The 23837-nt window shown below is 38.2% G+C and overlaps 2 non-coding genes across 2 annotated transcripts; both read right to left on the reverse strand.

Moving 5' to 3' along the window:
* Positions 1-3127: 3127 nt before the first annotated feature.
* Positions 3128-3234, reverse strand: LOC120577225 (small nucleolar RNA R71). The gene has a single exon (XR_005643300.1). It is a non-coding gene; the product is annotated as a small nucleolar RNA R71 (small nucleolar RNA).
* Positions 3235-20975: 17741 nt separating this feature from the next.
* Positions 20976-21082, reverse strand: LOC120577210 (small nucleolar RNA R71). The gene has a single exon (XR_005643285.1). It is a non-coding gene; the product is annotated as a small nucleolar RNA R71 (small nucleolar RNA).
* Positions 21083-23837: the final 2755 nt, after the last annotated feature.

Here is a 23837-nt window from a genome sequence, read left to right on the forward strand (position 1 = left end):
AAGTTCATGAAGTTGTTAATAGAATTATAAAAAAAGGGTTAAATATGTTTTTCACCCGTCATTTCCGGTTTTCGTCCCTTTAAAATTTTCGGTTTGATTTTCGTAAAATATTTATTTTCCGGAAAACACTCTTAACAGGCCATTCAAAAACCAAAATTTCTTGAAAAAAAATTCTGAAAATGGCCTATTAGGGGGTGTTTTCAATATATATTTTTTTTACGAGGGTGTGAATCAAACCGAAAATTTTATAGGGGCGAAAACCGGAAATAACATATATTACAGGGGTGAAAAACACTATTAACCCTTTAAAATAATAACGGGAATTAAGAAAATTGAAAGTGGTAATAAATTTATTTGTAATTACTATTGTTTTTACAATTTTATTCTTTAAGAGAGAGAGAGTTAGTGTATATTTTTAACATAGTATTTAATGTTGATTGAAGAAAAAGATAAAAATAAATAGGGATATGTTGGTAAATTAATAGGCTCTGAGCCCCGTTAATTTAATTATAATCAAGTTAAACTAATATGACCTTCTTCTGAACTCTTAGTCTTTATGATGTGAGATTATTCTGAGTGTTATTCCGAATTTAATGATGAATTTAATTAACATTGATAGAACTCAGGGGGAGCTTACAAACCTCATACCCTAATAGTCAACGTGTTAATTAGATTAACAACAATTGAACATTTTAAGTACTATTGTTTGTCATCACCAAAAAGGGGGAGATTATTGGAACAAAATGTGTTTAGCAATAATAATCCTTAAGAGTTTTGATGATAACAAAGTATTAAAAATTGTCAATTGGATATGCTTATATTTGTTCAAGTGTACAGAACTATAGACAAAATTTGACATCTTAAATTGGTCTTGGAAGAACAAATATAGAGCAAGTACATCAACAAAAAGGGAAGATTAAAGCGTCTGAAGAAAACTGCTTCTGAAGTCTGAAGTGCTCCTGAAGTGATGACGTCATCAGAAGCAAGTTCATCAGAAGCTGTAAATCACCAGAAACTGCAGTTCATCAGGAAATGCAACCTAAAGTTTCAAAAGCTGTTTCAAGGATTCAAACTCGCCTAAAATTGCAGAAGACTGGAAAAGTATAGCAACGGCTATTTTGAAAAGCATTGGATGCTTAGCGTTGACATAGTACGTTTGTATGAAGTGTACAACCACTAACTCCACTACTCTGTTTTTGTCTCTGCTACAAGACAAAGATAACAACTCTACCTACAACAATGTTTATTCACATTGGGAACGCATTTGAAATTGATCCTTCATAGGACAATAACCATATCAGGCAAAGGATCATTGGTGATTGATGAGTCATTTATTGCTTATTTTTATATGCTTTTTAGTTTAGTTTTAATTAGATTTTATTTTATTTTATATTACTATTATTTCCTTTTTTAGAATGGTTTATTACAAATTGCATTTTATTTTATTTCAGGAATGAATATTGGATGGATTGAGTCTTGGAGCAAAAGAAAGGGACTTGGAGCTGATTGAATGCGAAAATATGAAGATTGAGAGACAAAAATATGTCTCCCCAAAGTCAGAAGCTTGGCACGGCCCGTGCTAGCGTTGGCACGGCCGTGCCACCCTCCAGAGTGTTTTTTGCTGCTTTTGCTTAGATTTTAAGCTACTCTATTTTTAGCCCGAATGTAATTGCTTAGATTTTAAGTCAAATTTATGCTATAAATGGAGTAGCCATCCATCACAAATAATCATCTTTACTTGGAATTCAATAAGTGACAATTGCTTTTCTAATTAAATTTCTTTTCTTTTCCTTTATTTTCTTGTCATTTACCTTTATGCTTTCTCTCTTATCCCACATGTCTACGATGAACATGAGTGAGTAGACTTCTCCTTGTCTTGGGATTGTTGGATAAGTCTAAATGACATAATCCTAATCAAGCCAAGCTCTAAGCCTTAATCTTATGTAACCCTAATTTCTTATCTAAATTCACCGCTTAAACATGGATCAACCATTATCAAACTATGAAAACGAAAGTGGAGGGTTTGATAATTGTTTATCCATTATTCCAAATATCAATTCATAAAACGAAAGTGGAGCTTTGATATTCGAACAAGTGAATTTAGACAAGGATTGCAAAGACAGCGAAATAGTCTTTGCAATCTTTGAGACATATAGTTTCGATCTTCAAGGGAACTAATAATAATCAAGTCAGCGAAATAGGCTTGGTTGTTAGAGGAACCAAAATCTAATAGTAATCAAGTCAGTGAAATAGGCTTGGTTGCTAGAGGAACATAAGAGAAACAGTCTTGAGAAATTAGGTCTAACATAACATTATAAGCTTTTAGTTTGGTTTGTGAATGACTTATTATTTAGATGAAACCAACGATCCCAAGGCTCTTTTTATTATTTTCTTTCAAATGCTTGAAAACCCCAACTTGCAATTCTTTTCTTCTCTAATCATTTCCAAAGGTTAATTGAATTTAACTACTCCCTGTCAGAACGATACTCTTTTCATACTACTTCGGTAAGATCGTGCACTTGCGGTTTTATCTCATCAAGTTTTTGGCGCCGCTGCCGGGGAGTAAACTAATTTAATTAACTCTTTCTTTTTTGATTAGAACTCCTTCTTCTCCCTCTTTTCTTCTACTTCTTTCTTTGTATTACCAATTAACTTCTTGGGTTCTCGATTTCTTATGCGAAGAAGTAAGAGTCTCGGAGAATTTATTCCTGAGATCGAAAGATATTTGCATAAGAAAAAGAGAGAGGCACAAAATAATACTGCTATGGCTGAACGCACTCTCAAAGAGTATGCTACTCCTTCAACGGAAGAGCCACAAGCTATTATCGTGTACCCAACGGTTGAGGGTAACAACTTCGAGATCAAGCCTGCACTACTCAATTTGGTGCAGCAAAATCAGTTTTTTGGATCACCCACTAAGGATCCAAATCTCCATATTTCTTCCTTCCTTAGACTCAGTGGCACTATAAAAGAGAACCAAGAAGCCGTAAGACTTCATCTCTTTCCCTTTTCCTTAAGGGATAGAGCTAGCGCTTTGTTCCATTCCCTAGAAGTCGGTTCCATCACTTCATGGGATCAAATGAGGCGAGCATTCCTTGCCCGATTCTTTCCCCCTTCTAAAACTGCCAAACTAAGAGACCAAATCACGCAGTTCAACCAAAAAGATGGGGAGTCTCTCTATGATGCGTGGGAGCGTTTCAAGGAAATGCTTAGACTTTGTCCCCACCATGGTTTGGAAAAGTGGCTCATAGTCCACACTTTTTATAATGGCCTAACATATACCACTAAGATGTCTGTTGATGCAGCTGCAGGTGGAGCACTAATGAACAAGAATTATACGGAGGCTTACGCATTGATTGAAGACATGGCTCAGAATCACTACCAATGGACCAACGAAAGAGCCATCACCGCCTCTACACCCTCCAAAGAGGAGGTAGGTATATATGAGGTCTCTGATTATGATCACCTTGCTGCTAAGGTCATGCATTAACTCAACAATTTGAAAAACTAAATGTTAATGCTGTCACAGCTTCTCCTACATCTCCTCCTTGTGAAATCTGTGGTATATTTGGTCATATTGGTGTTGATTGTCAGTTAGGTAGTGCTACTAACAGTGTTGAGCAATTAAACTATGCTCAATACAACCAAGGAACGAGGCCAAATCAAAACTTTTATAAAAACCCTCAAGGTTCCTATGGGCAAGTAGCACCACCTGGCTATACAAACAACCAGAGGGTGGCTCAGAAGTCTAGTTTGGAAATTCTGTTGGAAAATTGCATGATGAATCAGAATAAACAGCTCAAAGAACTAAAAAACCAAATAGGATTTCTGAACGACTCTCTCTCCAAACTCACTACCAAGGTTGATTCTATCGCCACACACACCAAAATGCTCGAAACGCAAATCTCCCAAGTGGCCCAACAAGTGGCCACCTCTTCTCAAACACCAGGAGTCTTTCCCGGTCAACCTGAAACAAACCCGAAAGCTAATGTCAATGCTATTTCTCTTGGGGGTAGTAAGTTAGAAGAGACCGTTGCTAAAGCCAAAAGTGTCAAGGGAGAGAGTGTTAAGCTTCTAGGTAAGAAGGATGCGATAAAGAAACCACTTGACGAGAACAAAGCCCTTTCCCCATTAAGGCTCGTTAAGCTTAACTTGGAGGCTCGATTTAATAAATTCTTAAACATACTTAAAAAGATTTGCATTCAGATTCCCTTTGCTGAAGCTTTGTCTCGTATGCCTCTATATGCCAAGTTTTTAAAAGACATTTTTTCAAAGAAGAAGGCTATAGAGCAAAATGAGACAATAGCTTTGACAAGAGAAAAAGGTGCAATCATCAAGAAGCCACCTCCAAAGCTTAGAGATCCAGGAAGTTTTGCCATCCCTTGTGTGATAGGGAGTGAAACCTTAAACCGAGCCTTATGTGATTTAGGAGCTAGCGTTAGTCTGTTGCCCTTACCCCTCTTTAAAAAGCTGGGGATGGGAGAGTTAAAGCCTACCAAGACAACATTGAAGTTAGCCGATCGTTCTGATATCCAACCTGTCGGATATGTTGAGGACATCCCCGTTAAAATAGAAGGGATTAACATCCCAACTGATTTCATGGTGCTTGACATAGATGAGGACAATGAGTGCCCTATAATTTTAGGACGACCCTTCCTTGCCACTGCGGGTGCTATAGTAGATGTCCAGAATGGTAGGATTGTTTTTCAAGTGAGTGATGAGCTGATAGGGTTTGAGTTGGAGAATTATATGAAAGGTCCCGCTCTCTATTCTTGTAACGTGATTAAAGGTCATGATGTGAAAGAATGCTCATTAGTATCATCTACACAATATGACCTCTTTGATCCCTTCTAATGACACTTTCTTAAAACGTCAAGCTAACGACTATAAAGAAGCACTTCGTGGGAGGTAACCCACACATTTAACTGCTTTTGTTTTGTTTTGTTGTTTTGTTTTTAATTGTTTTGTATGTAATTATCCGAGTATGATTCAAGAAAAGGGAAAGTTTTGAAGCCCCGATATCCAGAACCTTGGCACGGCCCGTGCTAACACTGGCACGGCTGTGCCAGCCCTTACCTTCCAAAAACCCTCCAAAACTCCAGAAACTTGGCACGGCCCGTGCTAGGGTTGGCACGGTCGTGCCCGACTCCAGGTAAAGATTTACCCCACCTTTCATCTTCTTCTTCCCTCATTCTCCACCACAAACATCTCTCTACATTCAAACTTCTCTCAAAAACCTCCATAACCATAGAAATTCCAAACCTCCATATCTCCCTCAAAACCTCACCAATTCACAAAATTTCTTCACCCAATCAACCACAATCAACATTTCAATCATAACCCTTCAATCAAAAACAACTTTCCTCCTATCGCGTCATTTTTTGGAGATCAAGGCTATTTGATTAGCTTTTGACTCACTAATTCATTTCACGACTGAACATTTAATTTTTTAAGAAAAAGGGGAAAAAAGTTCAAACTACCCCTATTTGAAAAGATTTAGGGTTCGGGGGTTAGTTACATAAAGGGAAGGTGTTAACACCCTTCATGTCCGTAGTACTCTACGGGAACCTCTTGGTTTTTATTTAATTTTCATGCTATAACTTGCTTGCTTATTTTTAAAAGAAGAACTAAAGTGGAAAAAATAAAGACCTAAATATCTACATTTTTTATTGATTTGGAAGGACATGGTCCTCTGCCTACGTACCCATGAGGGATCAAAACCTCGTAGTTCGGGGTAGAAATTGACGTTTTATCGGTTTTGTGTTTTTTATTAGTTTTGAAAAAGGTTTTAAAATGAAAAGCCAAGTGGCAAATAAGAATTTGTTTGTGTTATTTTAATTTAAAAGAAAATGGACTTGAAGTAGAATTAAGTTGATTGAAATTTGATTAAGAAAATAAAATAAAAAGACGGTCACTTGATTTAAGATCAAGGTTTATTGTAAAAAAAAATATTTTTGGTGGTTTTTGTTATTCGCATGTTTTTTGTGTTTTTTTGAATATTGGATCAAAATTAAACTAACGGAGCATAAAAATAAAACGTAGATACCTTATGGTGGCGTGGGACCACCACAAGGACCATTGACCTAAACTATGAAACATAAAAATAAAGCATACACCACACACGCACACATGCATGATTTACATTAAAGCCTAGGATACATGCTGTGGTCTGCGAAAAGTAAATGACGGAAAAGTAAATTGTTTACATTAAAAGCCTAGTTTACATTCTAGTATCCTTGCTATAAGATAAATGACATAAATAAAACATGCATGAGAGAGTATAAAATAATAATTACAATGCTGTAAATAAAAATAAAATGCATGAAAGAAATAGAAAAATGAGGTTCAATCACCAGGCGGGGGTACAGTAAAGAGGTGTAGCTAGCAGATAGAGTAAAAATCAGAAAGGGAAAATGGGCTGAGCAGCAAACCGAACCGGGTCAGTTGGGTAAACAAACTGGGTCGGGTTAGAGCATGTATAAATATGTTGTGACCCTAAAAAATCTCATTTTCAATGAACCTTTCTCTCTCTTATCCCCCAAAATTCTCTCTTCTCTCTCATGTTTCTTCTTTTCTTCTCCGATTGGAGAATGGGTGGCGGAGGGTTTCCGGTGCGGTGGCCGTCGAGCCATCGCGGCTGCGCCGCCGCGCCAGAGTTAAGGGTACTCTTTTTTCGATTTTTTCGTGCTTTATATCCCTCTCTCCTTCCTATTGTTGTTTCTAAACCCAAAATCTCCACAGAACAAAAGACTAAGCCTGGATCTAAGAAAGCATGAATGATTAAAAGACTACCTTTTTCGTGCTATGTTTCGATTCTGGTCCCGGATCTGCTTTGTTTCCGATTCTGGTTCCGGATCTGCTTTGTTTCCGATTATGGTTCCGGATCTGCTTTGTTTCTGATTCGTCCTCCTGATTCCGGTTCGGTCTCGCTTGACTGGGCTTGTGGTGACTTTGGTGGTGCACTCACGAACTTGGTGACGTTTTGTTTTATGAATTGATGTTGAGTTCCGGTTTTGAATGCGGCTGTGGCCTTTGGCGTTTGTTTGATGAAGGTCGATGTTGTTGTAAAAGTTTGGGTTGATGTTTTATGTTTGGTAGGTTGTGATGAATGGTTCATACATGGTTCTTGATGAATTTTTGGTTGTTTGTGCGTGAAATTGTTGTGCAGTTTTTTTGTGAATTTTCGGCCGTTTTTTGGTTCTCTCTGCTCTATGAATTTCATCCCCTAATTTTTGTTTTGCAGGTCTGATTTTATAGCATTAGGGTTGAAAAGAATAAGGAAATAAACTTGCAGAGGCAGTAACACTTTACTGGATTTGGAAACAAAAGTATGACCCTATGATTCTGCCTGTAAATGAGGCGTATGGAAAAAAAAGAAATTTGGACCCTTGCTGGAAATTTTTTCGGACTCATTGACATTATTGGACAGAACAAAAAAATATATAAAAAGTAGTAATTAACCTTAAAGTTAAAATTAATAAAAGATGGAAATTAGATGATGAAAATAAAGAGAGAAAACTTGGCCCGACTAAGAGCAAAAAATGAGGTATTTTAAAATACCTCCCTGCCGAATTTTTATTGAAAAATCAGAGATCGATCAGAGTCAAGTGACATGTGTCAGTGAGGCCTTAGGTCAAAAATTGGGGTATGACACTCCATCCCTACCAAAAATCATCAAATTCGTAGCCCCCATTGACCTAACTAAAAACCCACAAATTCTTCACCAATTCACCCAACCCAACTCCTAACACTTACTCAAACCCCAACCCCATCACCCAACCAACCTTTTCCACCAAATACATTTCCCAAAACCCAACCTTTACCCAAAACACAAAAGGTCAAACCAAGGTCAAGGATCAATGGTGTAACAGCCGATTTTTTTAGCTAGATTTATTTTAATTACTTTTATTATGTGTTTGTGTGTGATTATTTGTGCTTGTGTGTATTTAATTGTCATCGGGTGCATTTACGTGGATTACCGTATTAGAAGGGTATTTTAGTCATTTGACGGGTAAGGGTAAAATGGTAATTTTGGTGAGAATTATTTTAATAATTAGTGAGAACCCTTATTTTACTAAGTTACTAGTGTAGTGATTAGTTTTTACCGTTAGTGACCGTTGATTACATTTTACCGTTATTAATTAAAATATCGTTTGGAGTGTAGTAATATTTTTGGTTTGAATAGAAATGGGTTGAGCCCACTAGAAACTAAGTTAAGCCCATTAGTGGAGATAACACTAGGGTTGTGTTAGAAGAACCAATTCATTCATTTCACAAACATTTCTAGAGAGAGGTAGAGAGAGAAAGAGGTGAAGAGAAGAGCAAAAGGGTTTTGGAGAGAAGAACTTGAAGAATCCAATTGGGTAAGCTTAGGAGCTAAATTGAAGCAAGAGTTTGGGTTAATCTTCTTCTAAGGTACGGGGGTTAGTTATTATCATAATCAATTTCAAATTTTACATCTTTTCATGTTGTATGAAAATGGGTTGATGAACAATTCATGTCAAATTCGTGCTCTTGTTATGTTGCTTTTTCTTATACTTGAATTGATGATTATGGTATGTTTGTGGATGAAATTACATGGTTCAATGTACGTATAAATGTCAAGTTGTGAAATTTTGCCTAATTAATGATTTGTGATAAGTTGTGTTGAATTGAGGTGAGAAACAAGTTTCAATCGATGTTGTTGTTGACAAAACATGTTGTTGTGAGTGAATCATAACTTGGGTGTACTTAATTATGGATTGATGATGAAAAATGAGATGTTGTTGTTGTTTTGAGAAAATGGGTCAAATGGTGATTTTGTTTAAAATGATGTTTAATTCAAGTTTGTATATGGATTTGAGTATCTCTTTATGTCTAAAAACATTTGGGTAAACCTTTGGAATCAATTTGGGTATTGGGAGGTCAAAAATTGGGATTTTGGGGTGAAAATGGATTTTTCACGAAAACAGAATTCTCTGCAAACTGTCATCACTCGCGAGGCGAGCTGGAGGCGAGTTGGTGGCGAGTAGGCACTGGAATGGCTCGCCATGGCGAGTAACCTTACTCGCGAGGCGAGCAGCCTAGTGACAGTTTCCCTGTTTCGCGCTCTTGCATCGTTTTCGCATATTTCTATTTTGATTTAGACTTTTTGGTAAACATGAAAGTTGTAGACGATTATGTTAGCTATCTTTTGGTTTTGGTTTGACGTCCAAATGATTTTTAGAACTTGAGATATGATTAAATTACTACACATGGGTCATGTGGATTTTTGTGAAAACTTATCATAACTTTTTCTATGAGCCGTGAAACTTTTCCAAACTTGATTTTGGGGCTTAATGAAGTATTTAGAGTGAATAATTGAGTATGTAAATATGTAATTGGGATGTGATGATTATCATGAGATGTATTTTGCTATCTTACTTGGAATGTGAGAATGCTTGAATTGGTGAACTATATGTGATAGTTGATGTTGAATAACATTGTTGATTATTGATAATCATGTTGATGTGTGATGATGAATACTATGATTTATTTGTGTGGGCATGTTTTCTTGATAATGCAATGTTGTGGAGATCATCAATATAATTGGGTGTTGTCTTATATATTGAGTTGAGATTGTGAATTGTTGTCGCATTATCGAGTCCTTATACATGTCCATGCATCATAGTCGTTGTTGCTGTAAAAGGGATGACTCTTTTACTTCGAGATTATTGTAAGGCAGGTGTGAGTCCTTACATTCGATGTGCAAGTGGCATCGAAAGGTGACGACCTTGTTGAGATTTGGTACCGCATGCATTTATGTGTCCATAAGTGCATATCATAGCATGAGTCTTATGTGAATTATGTGATTGGTGATGAATCGAGATGAATGAATGTTGATAATGATTGTATATGATTGATGTTGTGAATGAATATTTATGATTGGACAATTATTCATGTGATTGATATATGTGGATACGAACTATCAAGTTGTGATATAAGTATTTATGCATGACTATTATTATTCAAGTACATGATATTATTGAATTGATTATTATCTGGATTATGATAATGTAATGCTTACCCCCAGTGGTTTTAACCGCCTACTTGCCTGTATGGGTGAGTAGATGTTGTGCAGGAGTAGTGCTCGGTGAGTCTTTGCGTGGGATATCGGGAGCTTTCTCCGATATCGGGTCGTGTCGGCTCTGATCTAGGCTTGTCGTGTCGGTCTAGATTAGGTTGTTTGTATTTTCCGTTGGATTATGATTTTGTTGATGATTACCCGTATGTTTGGGTTTTGAGATTTATCTTTGAGACATGATTTATTTGCTCATGGCATGTATATATTTGATCACTCTGATTTGTATTCCGCTGTAACTGTTGAGATTTACATACATGTCTATCAGTTTTGAATTTTGAATGAGACGTAATCTCTATTTCTTGAATAAATGTATTATTCGCATGTTTAATTGCTTAAATAGAAATAGGAGCGTTACAAATGGCATCTAGGAAAGGTGGAGCAAGCTCTTCCGGAGGACCACAATCAAAGAAGAAAACGCAAGCCAAGAATCATGGCATAGTCTTCAAGGACGCCAAGCAAAGGGACGGATATAAGATTCTTATCTCTAAACCTTTGCACCCTTGTCGATATCCCGATTCTTATACTTTGAGTGTGCTAGGACTAAGGGATAATGTGTTTAGCTTACTAGGAAATTTAGGATGGGTTGATATGCTTAGACCTATGAAAGGTTTTGAAAATTTCACTTATGAATTCTTAAGTTCTATTGAATTTACGAAGGATAAAGTGAACTTTGATAACCCCGACCATAGAGTCTCCTTCCGACTTTTGAATACGGATTACGAGATGTCTCTTGAAAATTTTTGTTTAGAGATGGACTTCGCAAATGCGGGGTTCATCCATGACTCTTGGAATCCAAATCTAAAATCGGAAGACTATGACCCCGCACTCTTTTGGAAACGCATTACCGGGTTAAGGCATTATAATCCTTGCAACAATAAGGCTAGTAACATTCACAACCCAGTGCTTAGATACCTCCAAAGAGTCATGGCTTGTACCATTTGGGGTAGAAAAGAGGTAGGAACAACTAGGACAGATGAACTCTTTATGCTTTGGGCAATTGTTAGTAACAATCCCGTTAATACTTGCTTCCACCTACTTGATTACCTTTCCTCCATAGGTGCTAGACCTGATAATAGAGCTGAGATAGTAGTCGGTGGTATCATTACCTTCATCCCTAGGAAGTTTGGAGTGGGTGAGGAAGAAGGCATAAAACCAATTGAGGGCAACAATAGGCTTAATATTGAAACACTTGTTGCTATGAATTTCATTAAGATTCACCCGCCCATGACTTATGCACTTCAACTTCGTATACCTCTTTTGTTTCTACTTCCTAACCCATCTCGGACTAACCCCGAGGTGGAGGAAAATTAGTTGTATGTTGGTGATGGATTACAGGTACATGAAGAGCATAATCAAGGTGAAGAAGAAGGTGCACACATGCACCATGAAGAGGAGCCCCATGACCATAACGCCGACAATGTAAGATGGGCATGGATGCAAACCGAGGTACAAAGGATAAGCACCGAGCAACAAAGACAAGGTGTTGAATTATCCAAGCTAAGAAATGATGTCCTAAGGGGCAACCGCATATCCGAAGAGAATAACCAAATGCTTCGGACCATGATGCAACACTTCCACCTCCAAGGTCCTCCCGATGGACCTCAATAAAAATGTGAGCTTTCCTCTTCCTCTCCTTCACCTTATCTCTTCCATCTCTATCTCATTCTATTTCTTCCTCTCCTTCTCTTTTATTTTTCTATCTTGAATCATTGAGGACAATGCTTCTCCTAAGTGTGGGGGGAGCCTAATAAAGTGTCTTTAGTCGTAGTGTTTACAAACTCCCTTAAACCTTATACTTTTGTTTTGTTTTATTGTAAAAGGCATGAATAAACAACTTGTTTTTATTGTTTTAATATGACATAAATTTTTTTGTTGTCTCTTCAATGGTCGTTTCTTGTACATGAAAGTTGATTTCTTGTGTTGTAAGTGTCCTTGCTATACCCACATCAAGTTTTATTGTGAAAATTCTTCAATGAGAAAAACACCTAGTTGCAATCCTTGAGTAAGTGTATGAATAGGTATTTTAAGGAACACGTTCTAACTTTAATGGTAACCTGGACCCTTAAAAATCTTCAGAGTAAAAGTAGTATAAGTTTGTGTGGGAATAATTCTAATGTGCTGTAATGTGTAAACCAAAATGGGGCAGAAGAATATCACCGGCACGTGGAGGAAAGGATACCCTCTCTCTGACTTCCTAAATGTGGTGATTGTAACGCTCCTATTTCTATTAAAGCAATTAAACATGCGAATAATACATTTATTCAAGAAATAGAGATTACGTCTTATTCAAAATTCAAAAACCGATAGACATGTATGTAAATCTCGACAATTACAGCGGAATATAAATCAGAGTGGTCAAATATATACATGCCATGAGCAAATAAATCATATCCTAAAGATAAATCTCAAAACCCAAACATACGGGTAGTCATCAACAAAATCATGATCCAACGGAAGATACCAACAACCTAATCTAGACCGACACGACAAGCCTAGATCAGAGCCGACACGACCTGATATCGGAGAAAGCTCCCGATATCCCATGCAAAGACTCACCGAGCACTACTCCTACACAACGTCTACTCACCCATACAGGCAAGTAGGCGGTTAAAACCACTGGGGTAAGCATTACATTATCATAATCCAGATAATAATCAAATTCAATAATATCGTGTACTTGAATAATAATAGCCATGCATAAATACTTATATCACAACTTGATAGTTCGTATCCACATATATCAATCACATGAATAATTGTCCAATCATAAATATTCATTCACAACATCAATCATAGACAATCATTATCAACATTCATTCATCTCAATTCATCACCAATCACATAATTCACATAGGACTCATGCTATGATATGCACTTATTGACACATAAATGCATGAGGTACCAAATCTCAACAAGGTCGTCACCTTTCGATGCCACTTGCACATCGATTGTAAGGGCTCACACCTGCCTTACAATAATCTCGAAGTAAAAGAGTCATCCCTTTTACAGCAACAACGACTATGATGCATGGACATGTGTAATAACTCGATAATGCGACAACAATTCTCAATCTCAACTCAATATATAGGACAACACCCAATTATATTGATTATCTCCACAACATTGCATTACCAAGAAAACATGCCCACGCACAATTAAATCATAGTATTCATCATCACACAACAATTTGATTATCAACAATCAATAACATCATTCACACAATCTCATTAATCATATGAATATTTCACCACGCTATCTCGGAACGAAACAACTAAAACAAGTTGAACACTATTAACCAATCTTACCCAATAATGTTTACATGAAGTTAAGTCGTCTTCGGACCATCACACTAGACCAAGCACAACTTAAGTTCATAAAGGAATCCCGTTTTCACAACCTTTCATTTCCCACTTAAAATATCATTTTACTTTGATTAAGGTATTGACCACCCTTGCAAGCATCACCTAAGTCTATATGAGCTGTAGGTTCACTTGCAAGCCTCTTTGGATTATAAAATCTGTTTCCCGACAAAGTCTGGAACTCTCAAAATTTCACAAGTTAAGACTCATTTTAAAAATCCCAAGTATATGCAAGCAATCGTTGTTCTAGCAGACTTTGGGGGATTAACAGTGGTTAAACATGTTTAAAACATCATTTAAGAAAACTCGGATTGGCTCCCAAAGACCCGGAACGAAAGATCAAAGTGGCTGAAACTGGAGCTGTTCGCTTAAGCGAACAAGTTACAGTAGCAACTCGCCTTGTTCGCTTCCTGGTCGCTGACTGGTCGCTCACCAATTCGCTTAAGGGACAACACAGAACGCTTAAGCGAACGAGTTCCAGTAGCAACCAGAAATCTTCGCTCGCTCGTTCGCTCACAGTTCGCTTAAGCGAACTGAACCCAGAAAATACTATGAATGTTCGCTTACCAGGTCACTTAAGCGAACCTTCACAGGTTTGCAGAAAAGTTACGGGTTTAGGACCCCTTTCACTCAAAATCCTCCAATTTGATTCCCAAATCCCAAAATATGTTTCCAGAACATGTTTACAGGTCACTATGATTAAAAAGACTCACAAAGGCACAATAAACCTTTAAAACACTTGACATTTGAGCTAACTCTTCATTTTCACCAAAACACCAACACAACTCAAATTCTCATCAACAATCCATGAATATGCAAACCCAAGCAATTATTCATTAATCATAATATCAAATAACATTCATAACATCATTTGAACAAGCATCACATCTCAAATTAACAACAACTTAGGAGAAATTCACCCTTTGAGCACAATATCCATAACTTATCATTTTTACATATTTAAACATGTAATTTCACCAACAATCATACAATCATCATCAATTCATGCATACAAACATAACATCACAGCAAGAGCACGAATTTGACATGAATTGTTCATCAACCCATTTTCATACAACATGAGCAATGCAAAATTACATGATTGTGATAAAACTAACCCCCTTACCTTAGAAGAAGATTAATCCAAACTCTCGCTTCAATTCAGCTCCTAAGCTTACCCCAATTGATTCCTCAAGCTCTCCTCTCCAAAATCCTTTTGCTTTTCTCTTTACCTCTTTCTCTCTCTACCTCTCTCTAGAAATATTTTTGTGAAATGAATGAATTGATTCCTCCAACACATCTCTAGTGTTATCTCCACTAATGGGCTTAACTTAGTTTCTAGTGGGCTTAACCCATTTCTATTCAAACCAAAAATATTACTACTCTCCAAACGATATTTTAATTAATAACGGTAAAATGTAACCAACGGTCACTAACAGTAAAAACTAATCACTACCCTAGTAACTTAGTAAAATAAGGGTTCTCACTAATTATTAAAATAATTCTCACCAAAATTACCATTTTACTCTTACCCGCTAAAAGACTAAAATACCCTTCTAATACGGTAATCCACGTAAGTGCACCCGATGACAATAAAATACACACAATCACAATTAATCACATACAACCGCGTAATAAAAGTAATTAAAATAAATCTAGCTAAAAATCGGGCTGTTACAACTCTCCCCCCCTAAAAGAATTTTCGCCCTCGAAAATTTACCTGAAGGAAATAACTCCGGATACGAAACCCTCATCCTACTCTCCGGCTCCCAAGTGGCACTCTCACCAGTTGGTCCAACCCAAATCACCTTGACCAAAACAATCTCCTTGCCACGCAAACGCTTCAACTCTCGATCCTCAATCGTAACCGGCCAAGTCTCAACCGACAAAGTATCTCTTATTTCCAATTCATCCACTTGGATCACATGAGACGCATCATGCACATACTTCCTCAACTGAGACACATGAAACACATTATGAAGATTCGACAAAGACGGTGGTAACGCAATCCGATACGCTACAACCCCAACCTTCTCAATGACATCAAACGGCCCAACAAAACGAGGAGTCAACTTCCTACACTTTAAAAAAGACCAACTCCGGTCACAGGATTCACCCTCAAAAACACATGATCTCCAACCTGAAACTCAATATCCTTCCTCCTCTTATCATGATAACTCTTCTGTCTACTCTGAGACGCCTTCATCTTCTCCTGAATCATCTTAACCTTTTCCGTAGTTTCTTGCACAACTTCCGGCCCTAACAAAGCACTCTCTCCGGACTCAAACCAATACAACGGTGTCCTACACCTCCGACCATACAAAGCCTCAAACGGTGCCATTCCGATACTAGCATGAAAATTGTTGCTGTAAGTAAACTCAATCAACGGTAAACATTCGTCCCAACTGACTCCTTCCTCCAATACACAAGCTCTCAACAAATCCTCCAAACTCTGAATAGTCCTCTCTGTCTGCCCATCGGTCTGAGGATGGTAAGCAGAACTCAATCTCAACTTAGTTCCCAAAGCAGCTTGCAAACCTTCCCAAAACTTAGAAGTAAACCTCGGATCCCGATCCGACACAATACTAGAAGGAATACCATGCAATCTAACAATATGCTCAATGTAGATCTCAGCCAACTTCGCTACCGACATACCAGTCTTGATAGGAACAAAATGCGCTGACTTCGTCAACCGATCCACAATCACCCAAATCGAATCAAAACCCTTACTAGTCTTAGGCAATGCTCCAACAAAATCCATAGAAATGCTATCCCACTTTCACTCTGGCACAAACAATGGTTGCATCAAACCCGACGGTCTCTGATGTTCAATCTTTGATTTTTGACAAACCAAGCAAGCATAAACAAACTCAGCAATCTCCTTCTTCATTCCAGGCCACCAAACAACCTTTTCAAATCCTGATACATCTTAGTTGCTCCTGGATGAATACTCAAACTACTTCTATGACCTTCGTCCAAAATTTTCCTCTTAAGCTCAAACACATCTGGCACACAAACTCGATCACGAAACATCAAAACACCATTCTCATCCAATCTAAAGCCTCCACCTTTTCCTTGATTAACCACGAGTTCCAAATCTTCCTTCTGACCATTCTCGATCTCTTCCAAAATATTGCTTGTCAACTTCAACATACCCAACCTCACACCATCCGGTGTCAACTCGCTAACCAAACTCAAGTCTCGAAACTGCTCAATCAATTCCAACTCTTTAACCATCAAAGCAGACATATGCAAAGTCTTTCTACTCAAAGCATCCGCAACAACATTAGCCTTTCCAGGATGATAGCTCAACTGAAAATCAAAGTCCTTAAGATATTCCAACCATCTCCTCTGCCTCATATTCAACTCTTTCTAATCAAACAGATACTTCAAACTCTTGTGGTCACTGAACACCTCAAACTTAGAACCATACAGACAGTGCCTCCAAATCTTCAATGTATACACAACAACCGCCAATTCCAAATCATGAGTCGGATAGTTCTTCTCATGCACTTTCAACTGCCTCGAAGCATAAGCTACAACCTGACGATTCTGCATAAGCACACCACCAAGACCCATCTTAGAAGCATCACAATACACAACAAACGATTCCTTCAGATTCGGCAAAATCAACACCGGAGCTGAAGTCAACCTCTTCTTCAATTCATGGAAACTCTTCTCACACTTGGCATCCCAAACATAAGCTTGTCCTTTCCCAGTCAACTGCGTCAATGGCAACGCCAACTTACAGAATCCCTCAATGAACCTGCGATAATAACCGGCCAAACCAAGAAAGCTTCTAATCTCAAAAACAGACTTAGGAGACTCCCACTACAACACTGCATCAACCTTGGAAGGATCCACAGAAATACCACCCTTAGAAATCACATGACCAAGGAAACTCACTTCCTTCAACCAAAACTCACACTTAGACAACTTGGCACACAACTGGTTATCTTTCAAGACTTGCAACACAATCCTCAAATGCTCAGCATGCTCTTCCTCAGACTTTGAATACACCAAAATATCATCTATGAACACCACCACAAAACGGTCCAGATAAGGATGAAATATTCTATTCATGTATTCCATAAAGACACCTGGCGCATTAGATACTCCAAATGGCATCACAGAATACTCATAGTGTCCATACCTCATTTGGAACGCAGTTTTGGATATATCTTTCGCCTTTACTCTAATCTGATGATATCCTGATCTCAAATCAATCTTACTAAACACCTCAGCACCAACTAGCTGATCCATCAAATCACGATCCTTGGAAGTGGATACCGATTCTTAATCGTCACCTTGTTCAACTCCCGATAATCCACACACAACCTCATGCTTCCATCTTTCTTCTTAACCAACAAAACTGGAGCACCCCCACGGTGAAACACTTGGTCTAATAAACTGCTTCTCAAGCAACTCTTCCAACTGATTATTCAATTCACCCAACTCTGATGCAGACATCCGATACGGCGCAATCGAAATAGGACTCGTGCCTGGTACCAAATCAATTGCAAACTCAACTTCCCTCTCCGGCGGTAACTTAGTAATATCCTCTAGAAAAACCTCAGGAAACTCTTGTACTACTGGCAAATCACTAACTCCTTTCTTACCACTAACCTTCAAGGATGCAAACATCATGAACACACAAGCCTCACCATCTAAGGATTTCTTCACTTGCCCCGCGGTCAAAAACTTCCTATCTAAGTCTACTACTGGTTTAGAAAAAGTCAAACTCCTAGTCAAACAATTAATGCTAACCCCAAAAGCTAACAACCAATCCATACCAAAAATCACATCCATATGCTTCAACGGAAGACAAACAAGATCCAACTCAAAATCAACATCACCAAAACTAACAGGACACTTAGCACACATAAAAGAAGTGGTCACCGAACCGCTAGCCGGGGTGTCAATAACCATTCCACGCAACAAAGGAGTTACAACTAAATCCAAACGTTCAACACAACTAGCCGAGATAAAAGAATGAGTAGCACCAGTATCAATAATTGCAATCAAAGGAGTACTATTGATAAAACACATACCTCGGATAAGATTATCCGGCTGCTCCACCTCTTCCGCATTCAAAGCAAACACCTTTCCCGCCGCCTTCTTCGGCTTGGTACACTTGGTACTAATATGACCCTTCTCTCCACAATTGTAACAAGTAATCTCTCTTGCAACACCTCTACAATCGGCCGCCTTGTGACCCGCTTTCCCACACTTGTGACAAGTAAAATCATTCTTGCAATCACTAGCATAATGACCCATAGCTCCACACTTAAAGCACTTGACTTCTGTAACGCCCACTTTTGTTAATTGTTTATTTAATCGAGTTTAGGCGATTATATTATATTTATATAATATATGCATGATTTTGGTATGATTTGAATGATTTACGACTATATTGATGGTTTGGTTGATATTGTGATAAGTTATGAGTTTTGGAAGATTTGATAAGATTAAGGGATTTATTTTATTGTTAAATAAAATAAAGATTTGAAAATAATATAAAATATTTAGTTGAGGGCTGTTTTGATATTTTAGATAGTTTTGGGGGAGAAAGTGAGATAAGATAAGTAATTAAGAAGAGATATAAATAGGGAAGACCTAATTGTTAGAAAAACTATTGTACGTGAAAACTTTTTGGAAAGGGAGAAAAAGCTTAGTGATGAGTCATTTATATGCTATTTTAATATGCTATTTAGTTTAGTTTTATTTAGATTTTATATTATTTTATATTAGTATTATTTCCTTTTTAGGATAGTTTACTTTAAATTGCAATTTATTATATTTCAGGGAAGAATATTGGATGGATTGAGTCTTGGAGCAAAAGAAAGGGATTTGGAGCAAATTGGACACGAAAATACGAAGATTGGGAAACAAAATATATCTCCCACAAGTCAGAAGCCTGGCACGGCCCGTGCTAGCCTTGGCACGGCCGTGCCACCCTCCAGAGACCTTTTGCTGCTTTTGCTTGGACTCCAAGCTATTCTATTTTGGCGCACAATCTACTGAGGAATATTCTTGGAATATACTTGCTTAGATTTTAAGTCAATTGTGTATTATAAATAGAGTAGCTAGCCATCACAAATATTCATCTTTACTTGGAATACAATAAGTGACAATTGCTTTTCTAAATAAAGTTCTTTTCCTTTCCTTTATTTTCTTGTCTTTTACTTTCATGCTCTCTCTCTTCTTCCCCATGTCTACGATGAACATGAGTGAGTAGACTTCTTCTTGTCTTGGGATTGTTGGATAAGTCTAAATGACATAATCCTAATCAAACCAAGCCCTAAGCCTTAATCTTATGTAACCCTAGTTTCTTATCTGAATTCACCGTCTTAACATGGATTAACCATTATCAAACTGTGGAAACGAAAGTGGAGGGTTTGATAATTGTTCGTCCATTATTCCAAATATCAATTCATAAAACGAAAGTGGAGCTTTGATATTCGAACAAGTGAATTCAGACAAGGATTGCAAAGTCAGCGAAATAGGCTTTGCAATCTTTGAGACATATAGTTTCGATCTTCAAGGGAACTAATAACAATCAAGTCAGCGAAATAGGCTTGGTTGTTAGAGGAACCAAAATCCAATAGTAATCAAGTCAGCGAAATAGGCTTGGTTGCTAGAGGAACTTAAGAGAAACTGTCTTGAGAAATTAGGTCTAACATAACATTATAAGCTTATGGTTTTGGTTTGAGAAGGACTTGTTATTTAGATGAAATCAACGATCCCAAGGCTCTTTTATTATATTGCTTTTAACCGTTTAAAAACCCCCAATCTACAATCTCTTCTCTCTTCTAATCATCTCTAAAGGTTAATTAAATTAAACTACTCCCTGTCGGAACGATACTCTTTTATACTACTTCGGTAAGACCGTGCACTTGCGGTTTTATCTCATCAAGTTTTTGGCGCCGCTGCCGGGGAGTAAACTAATTTAATTAATTCTTTCTTTGTGATTAGAACTCTCTTCTCTTTTCTCTTCCTCTTCTCTTCTACTTTTCTTTCTTTTTGTTTTTACCACTAACTTCTTGGGTTCTCGGTTTCTTATGCGAAGAAGTAAAAGTCTCGGAGAATTTATTCCTGAGATCGAAAGATTTTTGCATAAGAAAAAGAGAGAGGCACAAAATAATACCGCTATGGCTGAACGTACTCTCAAAGAGTATGCTACTCCTTCAACGGAAGAGCCACAAGCTATTATCGTGTACCCAACGGTTGCGGGTAATAACTTCGAAATCAAGCCTGCACTAATCAATTTAGTGCAGCAAAACCAGTTTTCTGGATCACCCACCGAGGATCCAAATCTCCATATTTCTTCCTTCCTTAGACTCAGTGGCACCATAAAAGAGAACCAAGAAGCCGTAAGACTTCATCTCTTTCCCTTTTCCTTAAGGGATAGAGCTAGCGCTTGGTTCCATTCCCTCGAAGTCGGTTCCATTACTTCATGGGACGATATGAGGCGAGCATTCCTCGCCCGATTCTTTCCCCCATCTAAAACAGCTAAGCTTAGAGACCAAATTACGCGTTTCAATCAAAAAGATGGGGAGTCTCTCTATGAGGCGTGGGAGCGTTTCAAGGAAATGCTTAGACTTTGTCCCCACCATGGCCTAGAGAAGTGGCTTATAGTCCACACGTTTTATAATGGCTTGTCATATACCACTAAGATGTCTGTTGATGCAGCTGCAGGTGGAGCTCTAATGAACAAAAACTACACGGAGGCTTATGCTTTGATTGAGGACATGGCTCAGAATCACTACCAATGGACCAACGAAAGAGCCGTCACCACTCCTACTCCCTCTAAGAAAGAGGCAGGTATACACGAAGTCTCTGAATATAACCACCTTGCTGCTAAGGTTGAGGCACTAACACAAAAAATTGAAAAACTTAATGTTAATGCTGTCCCACCTTCTCCTGCATCCCCCACTTGTGAAGTCTGTGGTATAACTGGTCATACAGGTGTTGATTGTCAGTTAGGTAGTGCTGCCAATATTGAGCAACTAAATTACGCTCAATACAACCAAGGAATGAGGCCAAATCAAAATTTTTACAAAAATCCTCAAGGTTCCTATGGGCAAACAGCACCACCTGGCTATACAAACAACCAGAGAGTAGCTCAGACATCTAGTTTGGAAATAATGTTGGAAAATTGCATGATGAATCAAAATAAACAACTTCAAGAGTTAAAAAACCAAACAGGATCTCTGAACGACTCTCTCTCCAAGCTCAATACCAAGGTTGATTCCATCGCCACACACACCAAAATGCTTGAGACCCAAATCTCCCAAGTGGCCCAGCAAGTGGCCACCTCTTCTCAAACACCGGGAGTCTTTCCCGGTCAACCTGAAACAAACCCCAAAGCCCATGTCAACGCTATTTTTCTGGGGGGTAGTAAGATAGAAGAGACTGTTACTAAGGCCAAAAATGTCAAGAAGGAGAGTGTTAGGTGTCTAAGTAAGAATGGTGTGATAAAAGGTGAGAAACCACTTGATAAGAACAAAGCCCCAACACCTTTAAGGCCTACTAAGCTCAACTCGGAGGCTCAATTCACTAAACTCTTTAACATAATTCGAAAGATTTGCGTTAAAATCCCCTATGCTGAAGCCTTGTCTCGTATGCCTCTATACGCCAAGCTTTTAAAAGAAATTTTTTCAAAGAAAAAGGCTATAGATCATAATGAAACAATAGCTTTGACAAGGGACACTAGTACAATCATCAAGAAGCCACCTACTAAGCTTAGAGATCCCGGAAGTTTTGCCATCCCTTGTATGATAGGGAATGAAACCTTAAACCATGCCTTGTGTGACTTAGGAGCTAGTGTTAGTCTGTTGCCCCTACCCCTCTTTACAAGGCTGGGGTTGGGCAAGCTAAAGCCTACCGCCACAACATTGAAGTTAGCCGATCGTTCTGATATACAACCTGTCGGATATGTCGAGGACGTCCCCGTTAAAATAGAAGGGATGGAAATCCCAACTGATTTCATGGTGCTTGACATAGATGAGGACAATGCATGCCCTATAATCTTAGGACGACCCTTTCTCGCCACTGCGGGTGCTATAGTAGATGTTCAAAACGGTAGGATTGTTTTTCAAGTGAGTGATGAGTTGATAGGATTTGAGTTGGAGAATTATATGAAAGGTCCCGCCCTCTACTCTTGTAATATGATCAAAGGTCATAAAGTGAAAGAACGCTTATTAGCGCCATCTACACAACATGACCTCTTTGACCCATTCTAAGGACACTTTCTTATAACGTCAAGCTAATGACTATAAAGAAGCGCTTCGTGGGAGGCAACCCACGTATTTAACTGCTTTCGTTTTTGTTTTTAAGTTATTCTGTAGGTAATTGTCCGAAGATGATTCAAGCAAAACAAGGAAAATTTTGAGGCCACTGTCCAGAACCTTGGCACGGCCGTGCCAGACCTTAACCATCCAAACACCAGTTTAAATCCAGAACGTTGGCACGACCCGTGCTAAGGTTGGCACGACCGTGCCCGACTACAGGTAAGGATAAACCCACCTTTTCATCTTCTTCTTCCCTCATTCTCCACCACAAACTTTCTCTCCATTTACACTTCTCTCAAAAACCTCCATAACCATAGAATTTCAAAGCTTCCATATCTCCCCCAAAACCTCACCATTTCACATAATTTCTTCACCCAATCATTCACAAACCCATTTCAATCATAACCCATGAATCAAAAACAACTTTCCTCCATCCCTCCCAAATATCATCAAATTCGTAGCCCCCATTCACCTACCTAAAAACCAACAAATTCTTCACCAATTCACCCAATCCAACTCCTAACACTTACTCAAACACCAACCCCATCACCCAACCAACCTTTTCTACTCAAAACATTTCCCAAAACCCAACCCTCCCCAAAACACAAACGGTCAACCAAGGTTCTGGATAAATGGCATCTAGGAAAGGTGGAGCAAGCTCTTCCGGAGGACCACAACAAAAGAAGAAACCTCAAGCCAAGAATCATGGAATAATCTTCAAGGACACCAAGCAAAGGGACAGGTACAAAATTCTTCTCTCTAAACCTTTGCATCCTTGTCGATATCCAGATCCTTATACTTTGAGTATGCTAGGACTAAGGGATAATGTGTTTAGCTTACTAGGAAATTTAGGATGGGTTGACATGCTTAGACCTATGAAGGGCTTCGAAAATTTCACTTATGAATTCTTAAGTTCTATTGAATTTACGAAGGATAAGGTGAATTTTGACAACCCCGGTCATAGAGTTTCCTTCCGACTTTTGAATATGGATTATGAGATGTCTCTTGAAAATTTCTGTTTAGAGATGGACTTTGCAAATGCGGGGTTCATCCATGACTCTTGGAATCCAAATTTAAAGTCGG

This window comes from Medicago truncatula, chromosome 7 (assembly GCF_003473485.1).
Source record: "Medicago truncatula cultivar Jemalong A17 chromosome 7, MtrunA17r5.0-ANR, whole genome shotgun sequence".
Classification (NCBI taxonomy): Eukaryota; Viridiplantae; Streptophyta; class Magnoliopsida; order Fabales; family Fabaceae; genus Medicago; species Medicago truncatula.